Below are 21,569 nucleotides of genomic sequence, written 5' to 3'. Positions count from 1 at the left end.
ATTTGTATATATTATTTATTGCTCTATTAATTTTACTAATGATGTGTATATATCTATGATTCTATTTATCTATTTTGATGGTATTGATGCCTGACTACTTGTTTAACTGTCTCCCCCTTTTAGACTGTGAGCCCATTGTTGGGCAGGGATTGTCTATCTGTTGCAGAACTGTACATTCCACGGGTTTAGTACAGTGCTCTGCACACAGTAAGCGCTCATAAATATGACTGACTGAAGTTCCGGTTGAACATCACTCCAAGCGCTTAGTACAGTGCTCTGCACATAGTAAGCACTCAATAAATACTATTGAATGAATGAATCACTGATAAATCCCTTCTTGCCTTCTCCCCACCTATGCTGAAATTAAGTAAATCAACCATAAATGGATCTTGGAAGAAACTCTGCCTGGTTTGTGTCACCTTTTCAACTTCATTTAGAAATGAATCGTGCAGATGACAGTGTGAAACTGCATCTCATTTAGAGGAATCATTGTCCAATGAGGCCCTCAAATTCTGATAATCCAATGAACCACGGCAAAGATGTTTAAACTGATTAAGAAGTTATGGTATCTCCTCCAGCAGCTAAAATTTTGAGATTTAGAAGTCTTCTCTTCTTGAGAAGTGGTATGCTTAGTGAAAAGAGCACAGGCGTGGGAGCCTGCTCTGTCCCTTGCCTGCTGTGTGACTTCGGGCAAGCAACTTAACTTCTCTGTACCTGTTTCCACAGTTGTAAAATATGGAAGAAATATCTGTTCTCCCTCCTATTTAGATTGTGAGCCCCTTGTGGGATAGCGACTGTGCCAGCCTGATTATCTCATATCTACGCCAGGGCTTAGTACGGTTCTTGGTTCATAGTAAGTGCTTAACAAATCCTTCAATTATTATTCTTGCATCAGTTTTCAAGAAAGACGAATCTAGAAAAATAATTGAAGCGGACCCTGATACGATAGAAATTCAAAGATGTGCAGGTGTTCAGAAGTCAGTTTGCTCTAAGGTACTTTTAGAAAAAATGGCTGTGGACAGACCTTTTACTTAGCATGAGCCTCCTCACTGACCTTCCTGCTTCTCCCCTCCCCAGTCCACACTTCACTCTGCTGCCCAGATTAATTTTTTAAAAAAAGACCTTCTACTCACATCTTCCCACTCCCAAAACCTCCAGTGGCTGCTCATTCACCTCCACATCTGACATTCCTACCATTGGCTCTAAGGCACTCAATCAGCTCTCCCTCACCCACCTTACCTTGCCGATCGCCTACTACAACCCAGCGGGCACACTCTTCCTCCAACCTACTCTCTGCATCTCAAGCTCATCTATCTCACTGATGACCCCTTGCCCACATCCTCCCTCTGGCCTGGAACTCCCTCCCCTTCAGTCAGTCAATTGTATTTATTGAGTGCTTACTGTGTGCAGCGCACTGCACTAAGCTGCACTAAGCGGTTGGGAGAATACAATATAACCAATACATTCCCGGCCCACAACGAGTTTACAGTCCAGAGGGGGAGACAGACATGAATAACTCTCCCCAACTTCAAAGCCCTACTAAAAAAATCACATCTCCTTAGGATGTCACACCTAAGCCCCCACTTCCCTCACTTACCCCTCCCTTCTGCATTGCTTGTGCACTTGAATCTTTACTCTTTAAGCATTTGATGGTCAGCCCCAGCCCCACAGCATTTGTGAACATACTCTGCCATGTCCCTCATTTATTTTAATGTCTACCTCCCCCCAGACCCCCACCTAGACTGCAGGTCCCTTGTGGGCGGTGACTGTGTCCACCATCTCTACTGTATTGTGCCCTCCCAAGTGCTTAAGAAGTGCTCAGTAAATACCACCGATTGATTGGCTGGCTGAGTAAAGTTGAAAAATCACCCCTTGTCAGTAGAACAAGTTTCTACTCTGTCACCTCGTGCGAACTGATAATCATTGTACATCTCCTCATTTAATGTTGTGATGCTGCCATGCACACAAGGTACTTACACAAAAATTTAAGTTTTGTGATGTTTAATGTTACAGGTATAACACAAAGTCATATTTTCCCAAAATACCGGAAGGCATCCAAATTTATAACATATAAGACTATGAGACAACACATCCCACAATTCATCCACTCAAAATACAACCACATTTTCAAAGAATATAACCCCGGTGAATTATCAGCTATACCCACAATGAAAAGTCGGCTGCCCAAAGTACATATTCAATCATATTTATTGAACACTATGTGCAGAGCACTGTGCTAAACTCTTGGGAGAGTACAACAATAAGTAGACAAATTCCCTGCTCACAAGCTTACAGTCTACGTGCAAACTGTCCTAAGGTTCTGGGCCACACAGTACCTTTAAGAGACACCGAATAGGCTTTGCCTCCCCTTTTTCCCGCCGCCCCCCCCCCCAAGTTTTATGGAAATTGACACTTGTGGGGAAAATGCTATCCAAAAGTTCACACTTGCATTCTCTCATGGAGTAGCAAGAGCAAGGTGCCATTAGTGAATGTAAGCAGGACCAATTAAGATATTTACAGGTCCAAAGTTTCAGAGTCTTGATTGATAAGTATAAAAGTCTAATATGCCAAAGTCAACCAGAGACTGTACATGTTGCCACACAGAGAACTAAATTTGGGCTATCGGGTTTCCTAAACTAATTACAGCCCTAGAGACAGTGCTCTTGAACACAGAGTAAATTGAGTGGGGTACAACTCAACAAACCTTTCCCTCCTGCCCCCCGTCCAGCTATACAGGATAACAAGCTAGCAATCTCTAAGTAGTTATTGCTAGTGATTACCCTATGGGAGAATGATGCTCTCGCATTATTCTCATTGGTAAGAGAAATTTACCACAAGGTGTGCTCAGGGTGTTTCCCCCCTGTTGCCTGGACATTGCCAAGCTACAACTCTGACAGGCTGCAGAAAAAAATTAATCTTTGGAAGGTTATTTTGCCACTACAAAGTAAATACTATGTATACCAAATTCACCTCCATTTTTGCCTTCCTATCAATACCCTGATAAATTTGCAAAATTACGGCTAAACTGACAGACATAACCGGGTAGTGAACGCAAACTCTTATCCTGCCTGTGGTCAACTGGATTTATTGTGGAGAGTCTAGTACTAGGGGTAAGGATGAGCAAAACGTGTAGTTAGCTCAGAGGTGCTTTCACCCGTAGAAAGACACCAGACACAAGCTTACCCATTCTCTATCGGGTTAGACATCACATTTGCACCTCCTTTCTTGTTAAGAACCCAGGTGCTTTTAACTGTGTGATTTCTGGGGCTTTTAACATTGTCTGGAACACTCTTCATGTTTTAGGGCCCTGAACGAAACACTAATTTACACACCACCAATCCAGCTTCATTCGGATCTAAATCACGGACATGCATCGGTCGTACATAAGAAGGCAGTGGCAGTAATATAAACTGAATTAAGTCGGTCACTGAGTAAAGTGAGAAAGGTCCAAGTGGACAAATAACTAAAGCGAGGGCGATCCAAACGGATAAAGTATTGGGGGGGGCCGGGAGGGCTCACATTAAGCGGACAGTGGAAAGTGCACATACCCTGAAGGGGTGTGGCCTTTTGGATAGAACACCGGCCTGTAAACCAGAAGGATCTGGGTTCTAATCCCGGCTCTGCCACTTGTCTGTGAAACTGGACAAGTCATTTCACTTCCCTATGACTTACCACAACCGTAAAATGGGGATCAAGACCGTGAGCCCCATGTGGGACAGGGATTCTGTCCAACCTGATTAGTTTATATCTCCCCAACACTCGAGTGCTTAACAAATATCATTTAAGGATTATAATAACAATGCTGATAATAATAATGCTATTCTATTGTTGGGCTCCCAACCCTCACCAGAAAGCCCAAGTGTCTCTCCAAACCCACCAGAGTTAGGCATTTCAAATTAAGGTATTAATAGCATTTCCTGAAAGTCCAATAGGCTTGTAAACATCTGACGTGGTTAAAAGAAAAAAAAAAAAACCAACCAACACCCAAAAAACGATCCAGGAATAGAAAATTCAGAACCAAATCCATCCCCGTGAAGTTCTGGAGCTCGAAAAGGGGCCGAAAACACGCAGCAGCTCCCCCGGTTGGTTGGCGTAAAAGCGGTAATCGACGCGCCGAAAGTAAGAATCCAGCGTATTTAGAAAAAGGCTCAAAATTAAAAGAGTTTTCGGCCACGAGGGGGGGAAAAAAAAAATGCACAGGAACTCCCTTGGAGCCCCCTCCCAAGGCAGGTCGGGGGGCGACCGCTCCATAGTGCTGATGATGCCATAAAGACGACTTGGGGGCGGGGGGGACCCCGGAGGAGATCTAAGCGCTTAGGACAGTGTTGTGCGCGCAGTCGGCGCTCGATCCACACGGTTGCATGAAGGAATAAAGCCAGGGCCGTCCGGAGCAGGGCAGGGATGGTCCTTTCTCTTACGAGGTGGGGGTCCCAATCTTGGCAATCCCCCCTTCCCACCCCGCCGAGCGCTCAAAACGCTGCTCCGCACAATGGGGCTTTGAGCCGGGGAAAGTACCTTCCTTCCCCCTAACTTGCCCCCCCGCATCGTAAAACCGTAAGCCCGTCACCGGGCAGGGAGGGTGTCTATCCGTGGCCGAATTCAATTCCCGGCGCTCAGTCCAGTGCTCTGCACACGGTAAGCGCTCAATAAATACGATCGAGTAAAATGAAAATGGGGGGCGGGGGGGGGGGGGGGGGAGGTCTTCTCCCGCCGCATTCCCCGCAGAGCAAGCCCACCCTGGAGGGAGGAGGAGGAAGTCTGGGTCTCCCGCCCGGAGGAGGAGGAAGGCGCTGCAGGCCCCGCCAAAACACAACGGGGAGCGAAGGCGGGGGTGGCGGCGGCGGCGGCGGCGGGACGGACCCCCCCCCCCGCGACCTCCCCCCCCCCACTCCCGGGGTAGGCCTCGTCCTCGTCCTCCTCCTCGTCGTCGTCCTCCCGCCTTGGCGGGCTGGAAGGTCCGGTCCTGGGCCGGCCGGGCCTGGGGGCGTCCGGGCCGAGGCCTAGCGCGGCCTGCTCGTCCGCGGGCCGGCCGTTCGTCCCTCGGCCTGAGGCGGGCGGGCCTGCGGTGGGGCGGGGGGGGGGGAGGAGGGGGTGGGGGACGGCCGGGCCGCGGGGCGGCGGGGCCGACGGGCGGCGTGTTGCGGCTGCGCCGGGGCTGAAATAGCTGGAGATTGCGCGGTAGGGCACTCACCTCAGAGCGGCTGCGCTACCGCGGGCCTGCGCCGTGGAGACTGAGACTGCGACCGCGCCGGCTCCTCACCGCCTCCTGCCACCAGCGGCAATGGCGAGCGCTGCCGCGGCCCCGGCCGAGGGGGGGGAGGGGGGGCACGCACGGCACGCACGGGCCCGGGCCGCCTCCGGCTCCCCCGCCGCCATGTTGGGGAGGTCGCCTCGCCCTCCCTCAGGCCCTGCCTCCGGCCCTGCCTCCGGCCCTGCCTCCTGTCCCCGAGGGGCTTAGCCCCCGCTCCCGGGGGCTACCGATGGAGCGCTTCCCGGGGAAGGAAGCCGTTGCCCATACGAGACCATCCCTCCCCGTCCCCGTGTTCCCCGTCCCCGGCACACCCCCAACGGGCCCCAGAGGGGGAGGCCGACGACGAGTCGTCGTCAGCCATCGCTGCCCTCCAAGGCCAGCGGTGGAATAATCGTGTGGGTATTTGGTAAGCGCTGACGCTGTGCAGAGCACCGTGCTGAGCGCTGGGGTGGATACAGGGCCATCAGGTTGGTCCCACGCGGGGCTCCCGGTCTTCAGCCCCGTTTTACTAATAATGTTGGTATTAAGTGCTTCCTCTGTGCAGAGCACCGTGCTGAGCGCTGGGGTGGATACAGGGGCATCAGGTTGTCCCCCGTGGGGCTCCCAGTCTTCATCCTCATTTGACCGATGAGGGAACTGAGGCCCAGAGAAGTGAAGTGACTTGCAAGGCACTTCTCTGGGCCTCAGTGACCTCGTCTGGAAAATGGGGATGAAGACTGGGAGCCTCACGGGGGACAACCTGATTATCCTGTATCTACTCTAGCGCTTAGAACAGTGCTCTGCACATAGTAAGCACTTAACAAATACCAACATTTTTATTATTATTAATCCCACCGCCGGTCAGTGGGGTGACTCTGGGCCAGGCCCTTCACCTCTCGGGGCCTCGGTTGCCCCGCCTGGAAAATGGGGGTGAAGACTGTGAGCCGCACGGGAGACAACCTGATTATCCTGTATCTCCCCCGGCGCTTAGAACGGTGCTCTGCACATAGTAAGCCCTTGACAAATACCAACATTATTATTATTATTATTATAATAAATCCCACCGCCAGTCAGCAGGGTGACCCTGGGCCAGGCCCTTCACCTCTCGGGGCCTCAGTTGCCCCGTCTGGAAAATGGGGGTGAAGACTGGGAGCCCCACGGAGGACAACCTCATCACCTATCTACCCCAGCGCTTAGGACGGTGCTTGGCATATAGCGCTTAACAAATACCATTATTATTATACACTCATCCCCTCTTCAAAGCCCTACGAGAAGCAGCGTGGCTCAGTGGAGAAGAGACCGGGCTTGGGAGTCAGCGGTCATGGGTTCCAATCCTGCCTCTACCACTTGTCAGCTGTGTGACTGTGGGCAAGTCACTTCACTTCTCTGTGCCTTAGTGACCTCATCTGGAAAATGGGGATGAAGACTGTGAGCCTCACGTGGGACAACCTGATTACCCTACCCCAGCTCTTAGAACAGTGCTCTGCACATAGTAAGTGCTTAACAAATACTGACATTATTAATATTACGGAGCCCACCTCCTCCAGGAGGTCTTCCCAGACTGAGCCCCCTCCTTTCCCTCTTCTCCTCTTCCCTTCCCCATTCCCCCTTCTCCCTCCCTCTTCTCTTCCCCCTTCCCCTCCCTACAGCACTGGTGTATATTTGTGTATATTACTTATTACTCCATTTTATTAATGATGGGTCTATATCTATGATTCTGTTTATTTTGATGGTATTGCTGCCTGACTACTTGTTTTGTTTTGCTGTCTGCCCCCCCCCCCTTTCAGGCTGTGACCCCGTTGTTGGGCAGGGCTTGTCGCTGTTGCTGAACTGTCCGTTCCAAGTGCTTAGTACAATGATCTGCACACAGTAAGCACTCAATAAATACGATTGAATGACTGAATGAATACACATCATTAATAAAATGAATAGAGTAATCCCAAGGTGCTTAACCACCCCTCAAAAGAGTGACAGTTGCCCCATTCTTTTCATCTTGACATGCTTTTCCAAGACGGTTGTCATCACTCTTCTTGCCCTCAGACACTTTACTGGTTTTCCTAAAATGGGGGTCGGCCTTTACCTCTCCCTCAGTGGCTTAGTGGAAAGAGCACGGATTTAGGAGTCAGAGGACCTGAGTTCTAAACCCGGCTCTGCCACTAACAGTGCTCGGCACATATTAAGCGCTCAAATAGCAGCATTATTATTATTATTACTGTCTTCTGTGTAGCCTCGGGGAAGCCACTTAACTTCTCTGTGTCTCAGTTACCTCATCTGTAAAATGGGGACTAAGACTGTGAGCCCCAAGTGGGACAACCTGAGTACCTAGTATCTACCTCAGCGCTTGGCACATAGTAAGCACTTAATACCATAATTATGATTATATTGACCCCCACCCCAACCTTAGTCCTATTTAGCTATAGCCACATATTTTGCCGCCTATTTAACCTCACTCGGGCCTAGGTTAATGGCCATGGCAGTAGGGTATTGCCTCCACCGTAACCCCTCAACTCGACCTCAAAAGATCTGGGGAAACAGCAATGTCTTCGAAAGTTACCTGCAGAGGAGGGAAAGCCAGGGGATTTCGAGACTGAGCCTCTAGATTTAGTACCCTGCCTCTTGCCAACTCAAGAGTTGTGAGAAAGCCTGGAGTTAGACGGTACGGGGAAATGAAGCAGCATGAAATCTCTTTGTGTGAGCCAGAAGGTTAGTGATTTAAAGGCCAAGGAGATAATGAAGTTAGGCTATAATAATAATGAATCTCCCTTACCATTTTTCTGGTCAGATTTAGGCCTTGGGTGAGGTGGGCTAATTAAAAAGGGGGACTCGCATAAAAGCAAAGTTTTCAAGTTGCTATTTTTGCTTGGGGGCGGGGGGGGGGGGAGAATAGCTCCAGGGGTATGTCAATTATTGTGTGCTAAATGCCAGTTTGAAAGATACTATCCCGGAAGAAGTAGATGAATAAGATGAATTCCTTTCCACCCTTGGTCATTTCCCCATTGCCAAAAGAATGAACTGAGTGACTCAGTCAATCAGTGGTATTTATTGAATGCCTACTGAATATTAAGTACTATATTAGGCACCAGGGAAGTGCAAAAGGAGCAAAGTATATGTTCCCTACCTTCAAGGAAATTACAGTCTAGGAGGGGAAGACAAACAATTTATTTACAAATAGTGACGGCAGGAGGCTTCAGCAAGCAACAGTATAAATATATAAGGATGAAGTTGCTGAAGAACTGATTGAATGTACGAATATGCAAATAAAAATACACATTTGTACACAAATGCCGAGGATAAGAATAAAATATAAACACGCAAAGGGTGGGTGTTGGGTTGACACAACCAGGACGTCGTGACTTAATTGCGGGAGGCTCAGGGCTAGCCAATCACACCACATCGTTAAATTGCTTTATTTTCAGAGTGGCTGAAGCTAGAGACCTGAATAACTTAAAATACTACTTCTAACTGTATCAAAAAATTTAATCTCAGATTGGATGCAACCCTTTTGGGTGGAGATTAGCTGTTCGTTGTTTTGATGGAATTTTGTTAAGCGCTTACTATGCGCCAAGTACTGTTCTAACCACTCGGGGTAGAAACAGGGTAATCAGGTTGGACACAATCCATGTCCCACATGGGGCTCACAGTCAAACCCCTCTTTACAGATGAGGTAACTGAAGCACAGAGAAGTCAAGTCACTTGCCCAAGGTCACACAGCAGACAAATGGCGGAGCCGCCATTAGAACCCATGACCTGACTCCCGGGCCCATGGTCTAACTACTAACCCACCCTCTTCCGCCTCAGAATCCCGATCCTTTCTCACCCTGGATCCCTCGGTTGTAGAGAATGTAAATAGTGAATTATAAAATATTGCTGGAAGAGACATTGAGAGATGATCTAGTCCAGCCTCCAAGCTGGTAAATACCTGAAACATCCAGGCAGGGAATGTGTCTACCAACTCTGTTATACTGTTATACTCTCTCAAGCACTTAGTAAAGTGGTCTGCACACAGCAAGTGCTCAATAAATATGATTGATTGATTGACAAATGGTTGTCTGCTCCTTTTGACAAGATCTCCAAGGGATGATACTCCACCTCTTCCTTGGGAACTCAGACCTTAGATTTTTCTTTTTTTTTTGGTCTTCAAGAACCTTGGTTTTCATTCCTTGGTTCAGCCATTCAATTTGCATGAGGAATACTTTACCACTGCCTGGCTCCTGGCTTCCATTGCACTTATGACAGCTTCCCCCTCACCCTTCCATTTCATCATCTGGACCAGCATAGGAAATTGGTTCTTACTGGCATTTTAGCTGAGGTTGAAAAGTTTAAATGCAAATATAAGAGGAGTCCACGGGGAAGGAATGGATATGTCTGGAAAGTGATGCAACTCAGATGCAGAAAAATAAAAAAGCTGCCTATATTACCTCAACCTACGGGCATCAAACATCAACTGCCTCAGAGGGGAAGAAATAAAGTAGGTGTGTAATGGGACAAAAAGGGAGGAGGGGAGGGTCAGGGGGAGACTGGATTCTCCTGAAGTTGTTTCAGAGAAGCATGTTAACTCCTATGATAATGGGTGGGAGCCATTCCCCTAGAAATAGAGAGGTTTTCACATCTTTTGCACATACTTGAAACATTTATGTAGGGAAGTAATAAGATAAATGCAAGGCAGTCTAATCAGGTAGCAAGAGCACGGGGCTAAAAGTAAGAAGGATCTTAAGGATCTTAAATTTTATTACTATCTTTGTGACCTAAATCATTTCTTCCTCCTGCTGTAGAGCCCCACAGAGAACGTGGCAGGCAGGGCAGTTGCCAAAATTGCCCAGTCTGAAGGAGAGTAGTTATTTGTTTGGTTCTGTAGTATCAAAGTGAACAGTTCATCACTATTTGTGTTCTCAAGTGTTAGAAATCATTAGAAATTTTCTGATAGTAACAGAGGGTGTTATCATATTCAGAACTTTGATAGAGAGTTCCTTCTTCTCTCTCCTAGTACAGACCTAGTCTGAAACCGGAGCATATTAATAGCATCGTAGTTTTTTTAAAGTGCCCCATTTAATACAGTACTTCAAAGAGTAGTTCAGGTGGGAGCCTATAACCTGTGATTTATTTGAAAACTGTTGGATTTCAAGTCTGACTGATGTTTCAGTTTGACCAAAATCCCCTTTTCCTGTAGTTCCTTCCTTTCACCATATTAAAATCATCTCAGTTTGTTGAAAGGCAAAGACAAGAAGAGGCTGAGGAATGGGAGGAGAGGGTGGACAAGGTTGTATGGCATTCTTGCTGTGGAGGAAGACTGGAGAATGCAGAGATGGGGGAAGGGAACTCGCAAATACTGTCCAGGCACAGGCAGAGCCCTGGCTCTGTCCCCTGACTTTTTCACCTATGAAATCCCCTGCCTGGAGCTCTATCGTCCAACCCCCTAGAAATCCACCAGATTGTTTCCCACTCCACTTCCAAAGGCCTTCTCAATACTACCTCCTCCTGACTAAAACCCCCGTCATGTCATTCTCTCAGCCTCCAGTTGATTGATCAATGAATGATATTTACTGAATGTGTACTGTGTGCACAGCACTGTACTAAGCCCTTGGGAGAGTACGGTGTACAGAGGAGGTAGGCACGTTCCCTACCCACAAGGAGCTTAAAGTCTAGTGGGGAGCTAGCTTAACAGTATACAGTATGGAAACTTGGGTCTGTTCCATTTATTTATTCATTTTGGCTTTCTTCTGTTTTAACCAATTGTACTTAACTTCCTGCTCTTGTTCACACTTGGTATAAGTCCAATTTGAGTCTGTCTGTCACCCCTATTAGACTATAAACAGCTCTTGGACAGGGAGTTTGTCTTTTATTCCCAAGCACCTAGTAAATCAATAAATCAACTAATGAATGAATATCTGTTTGTACCTTCCCACATAAATATATTGATAATATTAAATGAGATAATGCCCTTTGAGTTACTTAGAATGTCAGATATTAGTTTTCATATTGCTAAGACAGTCTGATTCACTGTTAGTGAACATTTACTAATTTACAAAGATTTACAAATGAACTAATGTTCATTTTTAGTGAACATATACCATTAGAATGCTTTATGCTTTGGAGTATGCATTTTCTATTAGACTAATCAGTAATTCAGTGATGTAGAGGGTAAGTGATTCAAAGATACCACCAAGACTGACATTTTTTGATAAATATTCCCTTATTATGATGTCCAGCAATGAGAAGCAGCATGGCCTAGTGGAAAGAGCACGGGCCTGCAAGTCAGAGAGCCTGGGTTCTACTCCCAGCTCTGCTAATCGTTTGCTGTGTGACCTTGGGCAAGTCATTTAACTTCTCTGTGCCTAAATTTACCTGATCTGTAAAATGAGGATTAAATCCTCCTCCCTCCAATTTAGATTGAGCTCCATGTGGGACAGAAACTGTATCCAACCTCATACACTCTTATCTACCCCAGCACTTAGAATAGCGTTTGACACACAGTAACGCTTAACAAATACCATAAGAAAACACTGTTGGACATCGGCTGTTTGTCCTTTGTTATTTTATTAACTAACAATAAAGTTGCAAAATCACAAACACAGAATCCTGGTACAGTAAAGTTATGGTAAGGCTGAGGCAGAGGGTGGGAAGTGTAGCAATATCACATCTTGATTAATGCCATGAGCATAAATACAATTGTTTCTTCCTCTACGTAATCTACTTAGATCAACTTGTGGATCGTGCTATGCCAGAACTTACTCATCTTTCCAGAAAATCATTCCCTAATTTTACCAACATGTCATGTCCAAATTATTTAACGAAAACACATGCATAATAGGAGAACTGACTGTGGTAGCAAAATGTCTTAATAAAGCCAGAGAGAAGATTGAAAACCTAGTTGATGGAAGGGAAAAGGGAGATAACAAGGAAGGGGATCCAAGGAAACATATTTCCCAAACTGCAGTACAAGGCTGATGAGTTACAAATGTTTTGTACTGTAGTTTTGGAATTATGTGTCAAATAATGAGTAGTCAATGATAAAGATGAAACTGAGTAATAAGTATTAATAAGTAATAAGTAGCTGGTAATAAGAATGTAATTTTTTTATTTTCAAACTTAAAAAAATACTTTACATTGATATGCTTCACCCAAAAATTATAAATAAAAAAATTTAGAATAGTATTAGCCTGTACAAACTCTTAGTGTAGAAGCAGTGTGACCTAGTGGAAAGAGCATGAGCCTGAGTGGCAGAGGACCTGGATTCTAATTCCGGCTCCACCGCTCGTCTTCTGTGTGACTTTGAGCAAGCCACTTAACCTCTCTGTGCCTCAGTTACCTCATCTATAAAATGGGGACTAAGAGTGTGGCTTCGTGTGGGACAGGGACTGTGTCCAACCCCAATTATCTTGTATCTACCTCAGCACTTAGTACAGTGCCTGCCTGACACACTCTTAAGCACTTAGCAAATACCATACAGAAGAAGAAAGAAGTGTATATAAAAAAGAGTTAGTTTTTCTTATGGAATTGTCAGCTCTAAATAACAAAAAGGAAAGCATCAGAATACTTTCCTTTTAATCTTTTCAGCTATCTTCAACACGGGGGACTATTAACATTTACTTTTTCAGTCAAATTCTATTCATTACCTGATTTTTTTTAAAATCCAAGACCTATTAACTTAAAAGAGTATGTGGGAAAAAAAATTTCCACTTTTATCCCCGAACTTTTTCTGTACTCCATGTTTCTTCCTAGATCACTTAAATCACGGAGTCATCTTTTTACTTTATTCCATAGCCAGCTGGAACCCAGGAAAAATCCCTATGATTTTGTGTTGGCTTTTTATTTTTTGTCTCTATTTCCTGTACCATTTTTTTCTCTCTACTTTTTTCATGATGAAGTAAATGTCATCAACTGACATTTCCCCCTCCCCTATTTTTCTCACACCCCTCTCTCTGTGATTCTTTCTTCCATTTCATTCCCTCTTTTTCACCCATTCCTCTCATCTGTCCCCGTTTTCTTGCCTCTCCCACTCTAGACACTCCAGCTGGCCTGAAATATCCTGCTTTGGCCATCCTATTTGGTTGACACCAAAATAAGAGGGCAAGGTGAAGTGGAAAGGGCTGAGGCCATTCTGGGTACCCTCCATTCAACTGTCTTACCCTAGCTACCATATTAAAGTCAACCATATGTGTTTGACACCTGCTGTGTGACCTTGGGCAAGTCACTTAACCTCTCTGGATCTCAGCTTCATCTGTAAAATGGAGATAAGATACCCACTCGCTCTCACTTCTCAAAAACCTTCATTGGTTTCTCAATCCCATCCACATCAAGCAGAAACTTGCATCCACTGACTTTAGAGCACTCAGTCAAGCCCCTCTCCTGCTAATCATCCCCTCTCTTCTCCTAATACACTCCAGGTTACATTCTTTGTTGTTCTCAATCGAACCTACTTGTGGCCTCACCTTCCTCTCTGACCCCTTGCTCTCACACTTCCTCCAGCCTGGAACTTCCTCCTCCTTCATATCTGCCAGACCACAACTCTCTCTCCATCTTTAAAAGACTTCCGAAACCACATCTCCAGGAGGGCTTTCCCAAGCATTTTCTCCTCCCCCGCTAATTGTATCCCCCATAACTACCACCCCAATCCTTTGTACCAATCAGGCACTTGTGGATAAACAGCCACTTGTAGCATTTTCATTATTACTCTTTTACTTGGGCTCAATAAACACTACTGTTTCTGCTTTCCTAATTCTTATATGTAAATTACTTTAGTGTCTGTCACCCCCAGTAGATTGTAAACTTCTCTGGGGCAGGAATTGTGCCTCACACAATTGGATCTCTCTGGTGCCTAGTACAGTATTCAGTAAATACTACTGATTTACTGATAGATTAGTGAGCCCCAACTGGGACAGGATATGGGTCCACTCTGAATATCATGTATCTAGTCCAGTGCTTAGCACAATCCTTGGAATCCAGTAAAACTCACTGAAGGCTATCATGATGATAATAATAATAAAAGAGAAGCAGCATGGCTTAGTGGAAAGAGCACGGGCTTGGGAGTCCCGGCTCCAACACTTGTCTGCTGTGTGACCTTGGGCAAGCCACTTAACTTCTCTGTGCCTCAGTTCCCTCATCTGTAAAATGGGGATTAAGACTGGGAGCCCCACGTGGAACAACCTCACTACCTTGTATCTGCCCCAGCGCTTAGAACAGGGCTTGGCATGTAGTAAGTGCTTAGCAAATACCATAAAAAAAAGGAATAAAGAGTGCAAGGTGGGGTATGGTGGGAGAAAAGTGGATAAATAGAAGGGAGAGTGCCTTAAAACCAATGGTCAAGTGTTTTTGCATAACCGGGACAGCAAGGGGGTAACCACTGAAAGCTTTTGAGGAGTCGGAAGATATGCACAGAACATTCTTTTAGAATATAGTTCTGGGCAGCAGACTTAAGTTTGGCCTGGAGAGGGGTGGAGCTGTCAATTGTGATGGGTGAGCTAGGTGTAGGAGAAGATTTGGGAGGGAAGATGAAGAGATCGGTTTTGGACATATTTCTCTTGAGGTGGAGGTGGGATATCCATGAGAATAAATTCTCAAGATAAGAGGAAATGTGAGATTGCACAGGAGGTGAGCAGTTGGGACTAGTGAGATAAATTTGGGAGTCATTCATTCAGTCATATTTATTAAGCGCTTACTGTGTGCAGAGCACGGTACTGAGAGCTTGGGAAAGTACAATACAACATCTGCATCGACGTGGTAGCTGAAGCCATGGGAGTGGATGATGTCCCTAAAAGAAGGAGTGTAAAGTGAGAAAAGATGGGGACGCAGAACAGATCCTCGAGGGACCTCAGATGGAAGAAGATCCAGAGAAAGAACTAAAGAAGAAGCAACCACAGATTTAAGATGAGAACCCAGCAGAGCACTGTCCCAGTTAAACCAAGGACAGCATTTCCAAGAGAAGGGAAGAAGTGTGATTTAGTGGATGAAGCGTGGTCCCTGGAGCCAGAAGATCTGTGTTCTAATCCTGGCTCTGCCTTTTTTTAATGACATTTGTGAAACACTTACTACATGCCAGACATTCTACTAAGTCCTGGGATAGGTTCACGCTAATTTGTTTGGACATAGTCCATGTTTCACATGGGGCTCATAGTCTTAATCCCCATTTTAAGGCATGTGGTGGAGTTAGAATTAGAACTCAGGTCCTCTGACTCCCAGGTCCACGCTCTTTCCACCAGACCATGGGCTAGTCACTTAACTTCTCTGTGCGTTAGTTTCCTCAACTCCAAAATGGGGATTCAGTGCATTTTCTCCAGCCTACTTGACTGTGAACCCCTCCAGACTGTGTGCTCCTTGTGGGCAGGGAATATGTCTGTTTATTGTTATATTGTATTCTCCCAGGCGCTTAGTACAGTGCTGTGTACACAATAAGTGCTTAATAACTATGATTGAATGAATGAATGAATGAGTGAATGAGTTAACCCCATGTGGGAGAGGGGCCCCAGTACTTAGAACAGTGCTTGACAAAAAGTAAATTAGGACTGAACCCTTACAGGAAGTGGGAGGGGTGGGGGGGGGAGATAGCAGGTGTTTTTCATTCCCTCCATTTTATAACTAAATACTGTGAAGCCCAGTGGGAGGTTTAGTAGTTGTTCTTATTTAGCTCTGGGCACCACCCATTTCCTAGGCCCCAACCAGAGAATGGAGATAATGACCAGAGCAGCAACCCTGCTGGTGGGCCCTGATAAGAGATTGGATTACTCCATTTGAACATAAACACCAAAAGCCAGAGAAGAAATTTTCATTCTTATATGAAACAGAATGTAAAGATGAAAGTACAAGGTATTTACCCATATGGGTTCTCCTGATGGATAACACCCTAAAAAGAGAGCAAGGGACACTTTTTAGGTGGGAAAACTGAGATAACATCACTTACTACAGGACATATGACAAATGCCAGTCCAGTTCCCTAAGACAGATCTCTCAAGATAAATTAGGAAAGACTATTCAAAAAAGAAAAAAAAATATCTTTTTAGTCCTCATCATCCCCATAATTGTGACCAGTTTGGAGCAGCTTGGCACCACTTCTGGGAAAATCTGATGATAATCACATCACATCAGAAAGCCCATTAATTAATTTCTCAGTGGTGCACAGCATCTCTGTGGATGAAAAATAATCAATTTAAGTTTTACCCATCAATCACTGGGACAACCAAGTACTTTAAACATCTCCAGCAGGTCTCTAGCCTCAGTTCGCATGTGGCGATGTAAACTATGAGCAACTTCAGGGAAGATTAGTTTTAATTTTTAAACCGAATACATTTTTAGGAGGATGGAAGTAGGGAAAAATAAAGAAAATCCTACTTGGGACATGGGATCTGTTTGACATTGTTGAGCAAACTGTGAATCCTGGAAGGACCAGCCAGGAAATTTGGGGAGAAGAGCTAAATTGTTGATGTCCCCTTAAATAGAGAAATGCTTTAGAGTTAGGTTCCTCAATTTTGTTCCTTAATGATTGTCCATTAGCTAGCTGGGGGCAACGCTGGAGAAGCAGTGGATACAGCACGGGCCCGGGAATCAGAGGATCTGGGTTCAAATCCTAGTTCCACCACTTGTCTGCTGTGACCTTGGGCAAGTCACTTAAATTATCTGTGCCTCAGTTACCTCATCTGTTAAATGAGGATTTGGACTGGGAGCCTTATGAGGGACAGGGACTGTATCCAACCTGATTATCTCATATCTATCCTACTGCTTCGTACACTGCCCAGCCTAGAATCTTCCACGTATTTTCTTCCTGGGGATCCATAGCAAGGCTGTGTTGGGCACCTTCAGTTAGTGAGACCACTGAGGGCATACAAAAATACTAGCCACTCCCTTGCTGACCTCCCCCTTGTTCAATACTGGACAGGGGACTGACCAGCTGAAAACTGGACTGTCCTAAATAAAACCAGACAAATGTCACTTTAGCCTTGGTGGTAGGACAGGATTTCCAAATGCATGAATTGAAGCAGGGGCAAAAGCACAGCTAGAATTCAACTAATCAATGTACTCTCTCTCCTCTCTGAGGTCTGCTCTGGCTTCTGTTATTCCCAAATACATGGTTGTCTATAAGTCCTCGGTCAAACCCTCTCCTGGCAATGATTCTCTGGGACAGACCTGACTCTCAGATACTGGAATTTTTGACTAATTGGCACCACCGCGTGGCTCAGTGGAAAGAGCCTGGGCTTGGGAGTCAGAGGTCATGGGTTCGAATCCTTGCTCTGGCACTTGTCAGCTGTGTGACTATGGGCAAGTCTCACTTCTCTGTGCCTCAGTCACCTCATCTGTAAAGTGGGGATTAACTGTGAGCCTCATGTGGGACAACCTGATGACCCTGTATCTACCCTAGCGCTTAGAACAGTGCTCTGCACATAGTAAGCACTTAACAAATACCAACATTATTATTATTCCTATGATATACTGATAATCACACTTCATTTCAGCTGATAGCTACATTTATAAGCATTTTTCTTAAGCACTCATGGAGTCAAAAGCATTACAAGGATAGAGCCCAATCCTGATACCTTGATTAGAAATGATTAGCTTTTGTGTTTGCCGATAATGTAATTCCAAACCAAAAAAATTCTAAAGTTTCACACCCTTTGCTTTCTTCTCCAGTTATGAGTAATTTAAGTAGTATAAACAATCCCAAATGTTTCTTGCTTTGCCAACAGGTAGCACTTAGGGGGAAAGTGTTCTGTGAGCAGGTTTGGAAAGCAAACTCAGGCAAGATTTGGTGGAAGAAAACCCCACTGAATGCACACACACCAGCAATCAATCCATCATATTAATTGAGAGTTTACTGTGTGCAGAGGATTCTACAAAGTGCTTTGGAGAGTTCAGTGTATACTCCCACAAGGAGTGTACAGACTAATCCAATATTGGTCAGTGGTTCACTTCAACTATATTATATGCAAATATAATTATATTATGAAAAGTAGTGTGGCCTAGTGGAAAGAGCACAGGCCTGGGAGTCAGAGGACTTGGGTGTTAATACTGACTCCACCATTTGCTGTGTGTTGGCAAGTTACTTATCTTCTCTGTGCCTGTTTCCTCACCTGTAAAATACAGATTAAGAATGTGAGCCCCTTGTGGGCCAGGGACTGTGTCCAACCTGATTATCTTGCACTTACCCCAGCCCTTAATATAGTGCCTGGCACGTAGTAAGCACTTAGCAAATATCACAATTTTTATTATTCCCAGGATGTAATCAAATGGGTGCTTAATATGACAGTCTGTCCAGAGCGCTCAGGACACCAGAAGAGGAAACTGCAGGGCTTTCTGCCATGAAGCACCCCTGACTGTAAGGGAGTCTGATTTCCATACCCTTTCAATCAATCTCCCATAATGACTTGATGACATCTCCTGGAGTTCAGCCAATTCCAGAGGAGGAGTGGGACAAAGGGGAGAGCAGAAGAAAAGGTTACAAAGGGAGCAGGAGAGGAGAGAGGCTCCGTACTACCAGCCGTACTACCCAGTGCTTAAAACAGTGCTTAACACACACCCTAAGTGCTTAACAAATACCATTAAAAAAACTGTGCTGAAGACCCCACTTGGGCCTTTCTGGCTGAAGGTGGCAACGGGGCAGATAAAACAGTCCTGTTATATCTTGGTCTTGGGGTCAAAGCATCCCCATCTATACCCCTTCGACCCCACGTGGAGCGAAACACCAGTGTTTCTGCCTCGTACCAGGTAAATAGGCTCTTTGTGTTTGCCTCAGTGATATATTTGGAGTATAAATCTCTATCAGTATCACAAAATACCACATTTAAGTTGCCACGTTAATACTTGGTGGAGGATGTTTTCACTATTTAGAAAGTAGATAAAACAGGCAGGGCTGGTTGGAAGAGGGGATTTACGCTCCAATTCTGAAAAAATAATCAGTGGCAACCTCAGAGATTATGCGAGGTGAGATCTGCGACAGACCTTTGCTCCTTCTGACTCATGGCTCCTGATCCACCATTAGCTGCACTATCTTCTAGGGACTAGGTCTGATCAGACTGTATGAATTTAGAATCTGTGCTGCCTGCATTTCCTACTCTTTCCCTTTACTCTTAGATTTTAACTTCTCCATTTTCCACCTTCCTTGCTTCCCCAATTTTCAACTTAATGTCAACTTTCTAGTCCTTTATTCAGTGCCTCAAATCTTCAGTGCAATGACACTGTAATTTTTTTTTAAGATGAGTAATTCATAAGTAGAATTGTTGGGGAGGGGGAAACCTATTCATTTGTCACATCGTAGCTGTCTTTCTCTTTTGAAAGGTGAGGGTACCGATCTGCTTCTGGGTTCGGAAAGAGACGACCTCACCGACTGCAATTGTGATCGAAGGCTGCCTCCACTAAAAACAAAAGACCAGCTTCCCTACCGATAGGAAGTTCTAGAGACAGTGACAAACCATCTAGAGTTCAACACCTAACGGTTAATCATCGACAAATTTCAAATGTCTACATTTCCTAAAGGCAAAAATCTTTAAATGTCAAACTACCCCTCAGGGATTTTCCTGCTCCCCTGTCCCTAAATTCCCTCTCATACATTCTTCATCCCACCCCTTGTCCACTTGCTTTTCATTCCCCCTTTCCCTGGGGTAGTCTCACTTTGACTTGCGCACTTCTCCCCACTGATATATTGCTGTTTTCTTTCCCTGACTGATTCACCCTTCCCTCAAGGAGTGCTCTCCTTCCACTCTCCTCTCTCCTCAAAGGATTCCCTCCCAATCCACCACCGCCACCCCCCTCTCTCCCACCAGCCAGGGGGTTAACCCATTGGGTCTCTTCTCTTCTTCCCTCTTTCTAACCTCCTTTCCCCCTTCATCTCTCCTTTTTATGGAGAAGATATTAACCAGGTGCTCTCCATATCTACAGAGGACCCAAAAGGAGGAAATTGGATTAAAGCTGAAGAAATGTCATTTAGATATAAGATGTGACTTCTTAACTCTTAGGGTGATAAAACACTGGGACAAGTGGCTGAGGGAGTTTTCATTTCTGGAGATCTTTAAGAAAGGAGTAGGTAATCCTCTGTCTTGGACTGTTTATTTCCCTGGCCAGTAGCAGGGAGCTGTCCCAGATAACTTCTTGAGGTCCCTTCCAGTGCTTAGATAGTGCTTTGCTATGGTGCTACAGGAGAGGAAAGAGGAAGATTTACAGGGAAAATTTCCTTACCCATAGTACTTTGCCATTACATTATGGATGGTTCCAGATTACAGTTCTGGAATCTGCAATGGATCCTAATTGCATGAAAGTCTAAGGGACAAATATATCTGATGTTATGACATTCACAATACAAGCACAGTTTGGAGAACACAACTTGATTGAATTGTGGGGTACACCTGAATCAACATTCACAACTGTGATACAAAGGAATTTGTTAAGAAGGTGAACACCTAACATCATGGACCTAGACTTGAATCTCAGATTAACTACACAGAGGAAGGACTGTTTTTAGTGGAAAGGCCTCATTTTGGGAATTCTACCCATTTTTTGGCTCCGCATTTTCTAGGGTTTTCATCTCGGTGTCAAAAAGGTCTCATTTCACTGTCATCAGAGTAACCAGAGTGAAAAAGTCAGATGTCCCTGGGCATTGGAAGTCCCACCCAGCCCTGGTAAATCCATGGCTACTTTCCATGCTCAGAAGACAACCTGACAACATACTTAAACAATCTTGCCTGCCAGGAGTGGTAAGCAAAACCCATCCTCTGACTGAAAGCTGTGATTTATGAGGCTATTTACCCTGACTGCAAACTTGTTGTGGGCAGGAAACGTGTCTGCCAACTCTGTTATTTTCTACTCTCCCAAGCACTTAGTTCAGTGCTGTGCACATAATAAGACCTAAGTAAATACAATTGATTGACTGCCAATATAAGTCGAGGTGGTTCTATTTATTAATGTTTACATACTGTGCTGCTTTCATAGCACACTTGCCTACATTTCTACATTCACCAGATCAGAATTGTTGGGCACAGCAGTAAACATTCAGGGTGAGATATTGCCACCCCAGTAATAAACTAAAATGCCCTGGTAACTCCCCAATCTCCTGTTTACTAGTCAGCTCTCATGGGCCAGCCACTGTAGCTCAAAGGGCTGTGACACTTTTTCCCCTTCATTTCACATAATAATAATAATAATTGTATTTGTTCGGCACTTACTATATGCCAGGCACTGTACTAAACGCTGGGGTAGAGACGAGATAATTGGGTTGAACAGTCCCTGTCCCACATGGGGCTCGTAGTCTTAACCCCCATTTTACAGATGAGAAAACTGAGGCCCAAAGAAGTTAAGTGGCTTGTCCAAGGTCACACAGCAAGCAAGTGGCAGAGATGGGATTAGAACTCCAGGTCCTCTGAAT

The 21,569-nt window shown here is 45.2% G+C and overlaps 1 protein-coding gene across 3 annotated transcripts in view; it reads right to left on the bottom strand.

Annotated features, from left to right (window-relative positions):
- The window catches only part of NRF1 (nuclear respiratory factor 1), a 136,482-nt gene that overhangs the window by 109,050 nt on the left and 5,863 nt on the right, over positions 1–21,569 (bottom strand). For 2 of the 3 annotated variants that reach the window (XM_029073291.2, XM_029073294.2), the window contains exon 1: positions 5,192–5,286. The exons of the other annotated variant lie outside the window; for it this stretch is intronic. The gene's annotated coding sequence lies outside the window, so the exon portion shown is untranslated. Of the gene's footprint in view, positions 1–5,191; positions 5,287–21,569 lie in introns of those variants that run through there. 3 annotated transcript variants of the gene reach the window in all.

The sequence above is a fragment of the Ornithorhynchus anatinus genome, chromosome 10, assembly GCF_004115215.2.
Source record: "Ornithorhynchus anatinus isolate Pmale09 chromosome 10, mOrnAna1.pri.v4, whole genome shotgun sequence".
NCBI classification, from domain to species: domain Eukaryota; kingdom Metazoa; phylum Chordata; class Mammalia; order Monotremata; family Ornithorhynchidae; genus Ornithorhynchus; species Ornithorhynchus anatinus.
The sequence above is the reverse complement of the archived record's forward strand: the minus strand, read 5'-3'. Positions and strand labels throughout refer to the sequence as shown.